This window comes from Peromyscus californicus, unplaced genomic scaffold (genome assembly GCF_007827085.1).
Source record: "Peromyscus californicus insignis strain IS unplaced genomic scaffold, ASM782708v3 Scaffold_12__1_contigs__length_115047231, whole genome shotgun sequence".
NCBI lineage: Eukaryota > Metazoa > Chordata > Mammalia > Rodentia > Cricetidae > Peromyscus > Peromyscus californicus.
Genome location: NW_026294413.1, coordinates 47,538,294 through 47,548,479, shown reverse-complemented (window position 1 = coordinate 47,548,479; position 10,186 = coordinate 47,538,294). Strand labels below are relative to the sequence as shown.

The 10,186-nt window shown below is 41.6% G+C and overlaps 1 protein-coding gene and 1 pseudogene across 1 annotated transcript in view; both read right to left on the bottom strand.

The window, feature by feature from the left end:
• Positions 1-10,186, bottom strand: part of LOC128107869 (translation initiation factor IF-2-like) — an 82,246-nt gene that overhangs the window by 56,466 nt on the left and 15,594 nt on the right. The window lies entirely within an intron of this gene.
• The window catches only part of LOC128107150 (60S ribosomal protein L5-like), a 45,065-nt pseudogene that overhangs the window by 20,768 nt on the left and 14,111 nt on the right, over positions 1-10,186 (bottom strand).

Here is a 10,186-nt window from a genome sequence, read left to right as displayed (position 1 = left end):
TTGCTAGGCAAGCACTCTACCACTCAGCTAAATCCCCAACCCCGGTTGTTGGCTTTCTTACTGACAAAACTGTTTCGGGTGAAATGGCAATGGAAGTGAAACGGATTATGTTAAAATGACTAATATTTGCACCCATAAGATTGAAACTCAAGATGTAGATAGTTCTTTCAGAGGTTCAAAGTTGATAAGAGTCCAATTTTTGTTCAAGACATGTCAATCTTGTCATTGCTTGTATTTGCCATATGTGATGGTTTGAATGAGAATGGCCCCCATAGGCTCATGTATTTGAATACTTGGTTCCTACTTGGTGTAACTGCTTGGGAAGGATTAGAAGGTGTGGCCTTGTTGCAGGAGGAGTGTCATTGGGGCTAGGCTTTGAGGTTTCAAAAGACAAGGGTCATGACCAATTTCTCTCTCAATCTCTCCCCCCACCTCTCTCTCTCTCTCTCTCTCTCTCTCTCTCTCTCTCTCTCTCTCTCTCTCTCTCTCTCTGTGTGTGTGTGTGTGTGTGTGTGTGTGTGTGTGTGTGTGTGTGTGTGTGATGACTGTGTTTCAACATGTGAGCTCTCAGCTACTGCTCTAGCTGTCTGCCTGCTGCCATAATCCCTACCATGATGGTCATGAACTCTATCCATCTAAAACTATAAGCCCCAATAAACGCTTTCTCCTATAAGTTACCCTGGCCATTGTGTTTTGTCACAGCCATAGAAAAGTAGCTAAGACAGGGTGGTTCTGGTTTGAAATGTTTTGTTGATGCTCCTGGGACTTGAGCTTTTCACTGCCACATCTGAGCAAATGGAGACAGGGAAGCATGTTGTAGAACATTAGTTAAAGATGTGTTACATTTGTTTATGCTGTGGAATATTTGTTCAATAGTGCAAAAATGTGTTGCATTCTTTTATGTTGCATTTGTTTAACTCTGTAAAGCTGTGTTACTTTGCCTGCTTAAAACACCTGATGGTCTAATAAAGAGCTGAGTGGCCAATAGCAAGGCAGGAGAAAGGATAGGCAGGGCTGGCAGGCAGAGAGAATAAATAGAAGGAGAAATCTGGGAAGATAGGATCAAGGAGCAAGAAAGGGAGAAGGAGAGGAGAACATTGTGGGTCAGCTGCCCAGCTACACAACCAGCAATGGAGTAAGAAAGAAAGAAAGGTATATAGAAAGGTAAAGGTATACAGAGAAAGAGAAAAGCTCAGAGGCAAAAAGTAGATGGGATAATTTAAGAAAAGCTGGCTAGAAACTAGCCAAGCAAAGGCCGGGCATTCATATGAAAGAATAAGCCTCTGTGTATTTATTTGGGAGCTGGGTGGTCCACCCCCCAAAGAACAAAGAGCCGAAGAGCAATAAAAACCAACAACAGAAGCGGGAAGGGAAGGATTCTTGAGAGATGGATAGTGCTAGAACTAAGATATCAGACAGAAGTTTCGCAATGTGCACATAAAGTACTCCTTGCTACCCTGTACAGTCCTATCTCAACCCCCGCCCCACCCCTGACGATTGGGGAGCGATCTGTTTTGTAAACCAGAGCACGTTTCTTTCTGTTTCTGTCGTTAGCACAGTTTAAATGGGAAAGGAAACGACCATCTCTTCAGAGTCTCTAGAAAGAAAGGTTTTGATTTTGTCATTAAACTCATAGGGTACAGTTATTTCATTAGAAAGGAGGGTGACAGCACTGAAGTGTGAAGTAACATGACCCCAGGTAGGGCAGCCACACTCCCAAGAGTAGTTGGGTAACACAAACTGGACTGGATGGGGAGGGAGAATAAGACTCAAAGTCGTGTGGGTAGGGAGGTGAGGGTGGAGAGGATGGATATGGGGGCAGTTGGGGGTGTGTGTGAATATAATCAAAACACATTGTATGAAATTCTCAAAGATAAAGTGATTTTTAAATAAAGTAAAATGGAAGGGTTACACTGTTAAAATTATGCTAATTTCCACAATTTATATTCTGTCAACTTTATAAGCACTTTAATTTCATAATTATATATAGATGTATTCTTGGGAGATGTACTCATCTGTCTGTTTTTTGCCTTAATCTTAAAAATTTTTTGGTCCCAGCCAGACAGTGATGGCACACACCTTTAATCCCAGCATTTGGGAAATAATGGTAGGTGAATCTCTGTGAGTTTTAGGCCAACCTACCTGGTCTACAGAGTGAGTTCCAGGACAGTCAGGACTACACAGAGAAACCTTGTCTCAAAAAAACAAAACCAAAAAAAAAAAAAAAAGTTTGATCTTTTGTGCAATACAGTAAGTACAAAGTAATACAGGAATGGTGTTAATCACCCTTGATCACTTTAAATAATAACAAGATTTCATAATTTTATGAATTGAATAGTTTGACTTTTTCAGATTTGAAGAAGATATCATTTTCTCTTTTCTGTCATCCTTAGCTGCATCCAGATAGACTCTCCAGGATCTTGTGCAAATTCACTAGCATGACCTCATTCATTATCTTTGCCATCAGCATTTGGTTGGGATTTGTTGATACTTTGCACATCCTTAAGCCGATGTTGTAAGCTGTACCTTTATAAGTTTGGAAATTTTTCACATAGGGTAAATAATTGATGGAGTTGTGCCATTTGAGCTGAACTGGTTTTTTGAGATATCAACCATAAAATGAGAGATGAGAACATTTTAATACAAAATAGAGAAATTGGCACCCCTCCAACGACAGCAAATTCATTTGAACCTGCTGTGCTTGAGAAGGAGACATGAACCTCTTAGGTATACTCTGGTACTTGACCTTTTCCCCCTGGCTTTAAAGATTGCTAAAGCAGGAGATATTTAAGTGGACAAATAGTCTCTAAAACTAATGCTTTGGTTTCAACTGCTAGGTTTTGCTCCTGGGATCTCCTTACCAAATCAAACACTACTGCTCTGGATTCATCTTCAGGAAAGATGAGAGCACAGCCCATTCTCTATTTTACATAACTTTTTATAACCTATCCTAACCCACAACTGTCCGTTATTTCTAGCTACTTTTTTGTTTATCACTCTCTTTGTTCATTTAAACCAGCTTGACGTCTTAAATCCCACAGTAAAAAGTCTTGGATGGTAGACAAGGACATGCTGCTAATGAAACGTTGCCAACTACAGGTTGGGACTGTTCTGAAAATAAGAAGGTCACATCCAAGTGCAACCAACAGACCAAGTTCCCAGGACCCCCGGCTACACACTGGATACCAGTGATTACAAACAGAAATATCTCTGGTCTCCTCTCTGCCTCCTGGTGTTTGTGCTCGTCTCTTCTCCTTGCTCTGTCAGGACTAAGAAACTTCTAGCTAGAGAGACAAAAGCAAAACCATTCAGCTTTTCAATGAAAACAGATGATAAAACCAGGTATATAGCAGGCCATGGCGGTACAAGCCAGTATCTTGGCACCCAGGAGACAGAGGATGTATCTGGAGTTTAAGGTCAGCCTGAGCTGTATGAGTCTCTATCTCAAAAAAAAAAAAAAAAAAAAAAAAAAACCAAAACGAAATAAAAAACAAACAAAAGTCAGTTATAATTCCAACAAGTGAATGAGAACCAAGTTGGTTATAGAAGGGATTGAATGAAAGGCACCCATATTTATGCCACACTAAGATCCTAAGCTTTGCTAGGCGGTAGTGGCACATGCCTTTAGTCCCGGCACTTGGGAGGCAGAGTTAGGTGGATCTCTGTGAGTTTGAGGCCAGCCTGGTTAAACAGAGTTAGTTCCAGGACAGCCAGACTCTTTCAAAGAGAAACCCTGTCTCTAAAACACTAAAAAAAAAGAAAGAAAGAAAAAGAAAGAAAGAAAGAAAGAAAGAAAGGAAGAAAGAAAGAAAGAAAGAAAGAAAGAAAGAAAGAAAGAAAGAAAGAAAAAGAAGATCATAAGAATGTGTTGAATTGGGAATCTGATTTTTCTTATCTATGATCTGTACTCCCACGTTGGTTCAGTAATAAATACACAAAAAATCTTAAATAATACTGGATATCAATCTTTAGAGTTCAAAAATCCTGCCTGATGATAGCACCTGCTGTGTGCTCAGTACCCCAGTGACATCAAACACGATGGTCACCAATTCTTCAATTAATAGAGTTTGATGACATATTGACAAATGGAGCAGTTCTCAAGCAGCAATCCCAGCAGTGGATATTATGCCTGCTCAACTAGTACTAAGCTCTTAAGTTCTGTGGAGTCTGGAAAACAATCAGAAAATAAGAATAAATAAATAAAAGTCAGAAGATAGGAGAACAAGATACACCCTCTCCCATAAACAGCCTGTGGACTCCTACATAGAAGAGTGGGGAGAAACAGATGTAGGTAGAGAAAGATGACCTCAGCAGTTCACCTCAAGTGTCTGATTGGCACAGAACGCTGTCTTGTCCTGGACCACACACACAGCATCAGTGCCAAGCCTCTTGTTCACAATGACTTCACTGCTCTCTATGCAGGCCTTAATGAAAGATGATGACCTCCCCAGACAGAGCCTAGAGGACCCTTTCATTGGGATGTCTCAACACAACAGTAGGAGGACCATCAGGGACCTAAATTGCTTCCCACCAAGAGGTACCAGGGGACCCCATTCTTGACTGCAATTCATACCAAACCTCTAGGTTTAATGTTCCCCTACTTTCTTTTTTCTAGGTTTTTTTTTTCTTCTTCAGAGCTGAGGACCAAACCTAGCAAGTGCTCTACCACTGAGCTAAATCCCCAACCCCTTTTCTAGGTTTTCATTCTCATCCAACTACTGGTTTACCTCAAATAATTATTTCTGGCTTAACATTTCTCATTTTCAATGTGCTTTTTGGACTTTAAACCTAGTGTCCCTAAAGGTGAACAAGGAAGAGTGTTTCTCTGCGTTTGAGAAGAAAAAGATGAACATGGAATAATGAATAGACTGCAAAAGTGGAAGGAACATAGAAAACTCACTCCCTGACAAGCTGAATTTGGCTTTCTACCTTTCCTCAGACCTGAATTCATGCTCCTAGCCTTACAGGAAGGTCTATTATATTAAGGAGGTGAATTACATTCCATCTGAAAATGTTAGAAAAGAAATGAATGAATTCCATGTCGGTACAACATTATATAGAGAGTAAAACACAGGATAGAAATGTTTTACTTTCAGTTGATTTGCTCAGGTGAAAATTATTATTATTATTATTATTGGGTTTTGTTGAGATAGGCTTTCTTTGTGTAGCCTTGGCTGTCCTGGAACTAGCTCTGTAGACTAGGCTGGCCTTGAACCCACAGAGATTGGCCGGCCTCTGCTTCCCAAGTACTGGGATTAAAGGTATGTGCCACCACTACCCAGCATCAAAAATTACTTTTATTAAATTTTTTTTCCAATTTTTAAACCAAATTCATTCATAATTAGATAAAAGTAATTATAATACGACCATTTGGTTTTTAAGTCACATAACGTGATGATGAAAGAGTGGGAACCTTTTGGGGCAATGTATAATGTAGTCACTTTGTCACTGAAGTCCACATGTGAGTGGACATGAAAGAGTTAAACAGTAAAACCTCACTGAGGTGGCCCCTGGACAATATCAGCCCAATTAATAGAGGCCAAAGAGTACGTTGACTCACGGTACACAAAGTAACCGTAAGAATATTTTTCAAAGCGATAATAAGTCTGATTCTAGAGGTGGCATTCATCTTTTCTTCAAAAATTCACAGCAAGAAGAGAATCTTACTTTAATACAGGTTTTGGTTGCTATTTGGTTTTTGAAACAGGGTTTTGCTATGGAGCCCATGCTGGGCTTGAACTTGCAATGCCATTAAAAGCGTGCGCCACCACTGGCCGGCCCCTCCAACTCCTCTTATGCACCCTCCCTCTCCAACTTATGATCTTTCATTATTATTGTCACACACACACACACACATACACACACACACACACACGAGAGAGAGAGAGAGAGAGAGAGAGAGAGAGAGAGAGAGAGAGAGAGAGAGAGAGAGAGATGCACAAATACGTAACTACAACCTGTCAGTCCATTTTTGTGGCTTGTGTGACCAGTTTATATTGGATAACCAGTTAAGGGCTCGTTCCTGGGATAAGCTAATTCTCCATCACTCGGCAGTTTTTAGTTGCTTAGTGTAACTCTTTGTCTAGGGATGGGGTCCGGTGAGATTTTTTTCCCCCTTTCTGCGTTCCTATGTCTATTGATACTGTCATTGCTGGGTCTTGTTTAGGCAACCATTTCCAGTAGACAGTCTCACAGCTGACTTCCTAGTCTTCTGGCTCATAAACCTTTCTCCCTTCTCTTCAGTGATGTCCCTAAGGCTCAGGTACAGGATTCGGGGCTGTGCTCCCCGCGGTCTGCTAATCTCTGGACTGTGTCCAGTTACAGTTTTCTGTACTGGTCTCCATTTGCTATAAAGTAAGCTTCTCTGACGAGGGGCGAGAGCTGCACTTAACTGTGGGTATAAGGGATGAGTTTTAGGGTGTGCTTAGGAATTATACTGATCTAGTAACATGGCAGTATTATTAGGTGGTCTTTTAAGATCCACAATCTCACTGTCCCGAGGTACTTGGGTAGGTTTCTGATACCAGGCATGATCTCCTTACTGTTGAATGGGCCTTAAATCCAATTAGGACAGTTTTTGGTTGCTGCCAAAACAGGAATGCCACTGTTGCGCCGTTGGGGATAGCTTGCCATGCTGGTCATTGCTGTGGTTCGCAGGCCTCACAGCTAGCTAGGACTATGAATTGCTTCCCTCCCTTAGCAGCTTGCATAGCAAATTATGGTACAATGACACGTAGACCGCGCAGACGGGAGGCCGTTCAGGTTAGATCCAGCTCAAATCGTCCAAATCCTGTGTCCTAAGTGTGTGGGGTCGTCAACAACAGGGACTTAGGTTTAACCTCTGAGAGGCAACCATGGGAAACAGCAATAGTCTTTATTACTTGGATTACCCAGACCAACGATTTGAAAGGAGGTTTCTCATGCCGGGTACTAGGATTTTTGTTAATCTATGGCTCTTGTGGGGAGCATTATCAGACCACATGTCATAACTTAGTATGATCTGAATCTTATATATTACTCACAAACTGATTCACACACTGCCTAAATCATTCACATGTATTATTTCAATCTGCTGACGATCTTCCACGTAAAACTAAATACAATTAAATCTTTCCACCAGACTTGAGAGATGTCTCAGTGGGTTAATGTGCTTATAATGCAACCTGGCAATTTGAGTTCAATTCTCAGAACCCATGTAAATGTAGAGAGAGAACCTACTCCACAAAGCCATACTCTGACTTCCACGCTTGTGTGGTGACATGCATGCCTACACACATCCATCACACACACACACACACACACACACACACACACACACACACACACACACACACAGTTTTCTGTGTTTGTTTCTTTTCCTTACACAGGTATAGAACTAAGACCTCTTTAATAAAATCCTCTTTGGCTGTGTGTTTGCTCTGGATCCCAGACTTATCAGCCACATATTTCCAGTGAATTCAACTTGACTGTTAATACTTTCCTTAATTAGTTCTTATCTATATTATGTTGTATGGGCGCCATTATCCATAGACCTCTAACAAATATTGGATTTTGGTTGATGTAACCCCTGTTTTTCTCCCATTGTAGCTCTCCTGGGGAGTTTAGCATGAGTGGGCATAATAGGTGTTTAATCAGTATTTGTTTAAAAAAAGGACTGGTGGAGCAGGCATATGATTCCAGCTACTTGGGAGACTAATGCAGGGAATACCACAAGTTCAAGGTCTGCCCGGATCACACAGTTCGTTCAAAGCTCAGCCAAAAATGGAGAAGAAAGGGTAAAATGGGGATGGTTATTTTTGTGCTGTTTTAAAAAAATATTCATCGTGTGTGTGTGTGTGTGTGTGTGTGTGTGTGTGTGTGTGTGTGTGTGTGTGTGTGTGTAGGGAGAGGGAGGAGGAGGGAGGAAAGGGAGGGGGTGTATTTGAGGGCACGAGTGCCACAGTGCACAAGTGGAGGTCAGAAGACAACTTTGTAGAGATGGTTTTCTCTTCCTACCTCCACATCAGTCTGGGGGATCTAACTCCTGTCACCAGCCTGCAAGGCAAGTACCTTTATCCTCTGAACCGTCTCATTGGCCCTTACTTCTTATTTATCCACTGCAGTTGCCTAGCACCCAGCCCTTCTTTCAATAGTAGCATCCTCATTTGGCTGCCATTTGATGGGGCTGCTGTTCAGTGGCCATGTTCCTCTAGCCCAGGAAAGAGGAGTGGACTTCATTTAACCCAGTGCTATGGGGCTGCTGGAATGGTACTCATGGTATGAGACCTAAGTGAACTGCCTCATCTACTTTCCCATCGTTGATCCTTCAGCCTTTTCTTCAATATTTTGCACTTCTTTGTGGAGACCAGCTCCCACATTTTACCCCATATACTCTTGAGGATAGAGTGATAAGAGATATAGATAGAAGGGGAGAGGAACAGATAGAAACACAGGATAGCCTCGGGAGGGCCTGGATCCTAATCCACCGGCCCCTTCTGTCTCTTTTAAAGGGCTATTTAAAGGAATGTCAAGGGTGGAGCAAAAGACCTCTCCCTGGCACAGCCAAGTGCAGACCCTTCCAATCACCTAGTAGCCATGCACACGGTCAAGCAATTCTCTAATGCAGCCCTGCTGGGTGAAGCAAGCTCAGATTTCACTAGGAAACCTTTGTGGGCCTCCACACTTCTTGCAATTTGCCCAGTAAGTGTCCTTGCTTAAGTCTACCAGCTACTGTTGCTTGCAACCCAAAAGTTAACTGATACATCTAAGGAAAATAACTTGGGATAAATGCAAAATAAGGCTTGGGATGAGATCCATTGAGAATATATTTTCAGTTCCAAAGACAGCCACTGAGAACAAACAATTCCAGTTTAACCCTGAATCCAAATGCAAATTAGTATTCAATCATCTCAGCACGTATCTATGAATAGAAATAATCATGCCATAAGGCAGCAGAGGGCTTCCAAAGATAAGAGTAATATTCCCTTTCAAGAAGAACTTGCTGGAAGTGGTAGTTCAAACCTGTAATCCCAGCACTAGAGTCTGAGGTAGGAGGGTTGCCAAGAGTTCCTGGCCAGGCTGGGCTACAGAGCAAGACAGTCTCAGAAAAATAAAATAAAATAAAAACACCACCAAAGCTTAGTGTAGGGTTTATATCACATTTTTAGGTTCTGAGGAGAAAATCTGTTTGTGCAAGGCAGAGCTTTTGCTGTTTTTACAACTTAAATGCCCAGTTTCTTTGATAATTACACATCTTTGCCATGGCTAAAGGATTTCAGTTTGAGTGAGACCCCTCCAACTTGTCTAGTCTCTCTCCCTTCCCCACTGACTTGACCCTTTGGGATTTTCTTTCTTTTCACTGCCAAGGATTAAATTCTCTGTGAAAGCTTTGAAGGCCATAGACATCTGTCCAGAAAATGAGACACAAAACTGTCCAAAAAGAGACAAGCAATGTCAAAGCTTACATGAGAAAATAATTGGACTCTCATTCACACTGGGAAAAAGTTTGGTTTCAAACTGAGTTTCTTATTGACTTTTTTGGTCATAAAAAGAATCATCATTTATGTCTAACAAGAAACTGTTACTCTTCCTTTGAAAGAAAGATCTCAAAGTTTGGCATGTTTAAGTACCAAACAAACATCTCCATAGTGAATGGCTTGCTGCCAGTATCCGGTATGTCCAGGAATCCTAAATGACGTCATATCCATGGCTCAACCAAACATACCAGACTTTCCATATATTTGAGCAATCAACATGATTTAATCAGTTGTCTAAATGTTTTTAAAAGGCAAAGCACCTGTGATTTCAGCAAGTTAAAATGTGGAGTGGGATGGCTGTTGGTTCTGACATTCACTGGGAAGTGAAGCCCTCTCGCTCGCTCTCTGTTAGCCCCATCACAAGCAGGAAGCGGTCCATATAGAAAGGTCCATCTCCATGTGCTGCTCGTTGCCTTGACTGTTTATGCTGGGAAGAGAGTTCAGGCTTTTTTTTTTTTTTTCTGAGTTAGAATTCAGTCTTAATTCTGCCTGTGGTTCTGGTTTTACTGACTTCTCTCTTGATGGTGAGAATCAACCCCATGTTCTCCCCTCAAACCACACACCAGTGACACCCCTGTTCGTGCTGTGCAAACCTGAGTTGTGTTGAGTTTGAAGAGGATGAGTCCACAGTATATGGTTGTTTCTTTACCCTTAACCCTTCTTAACCCTTC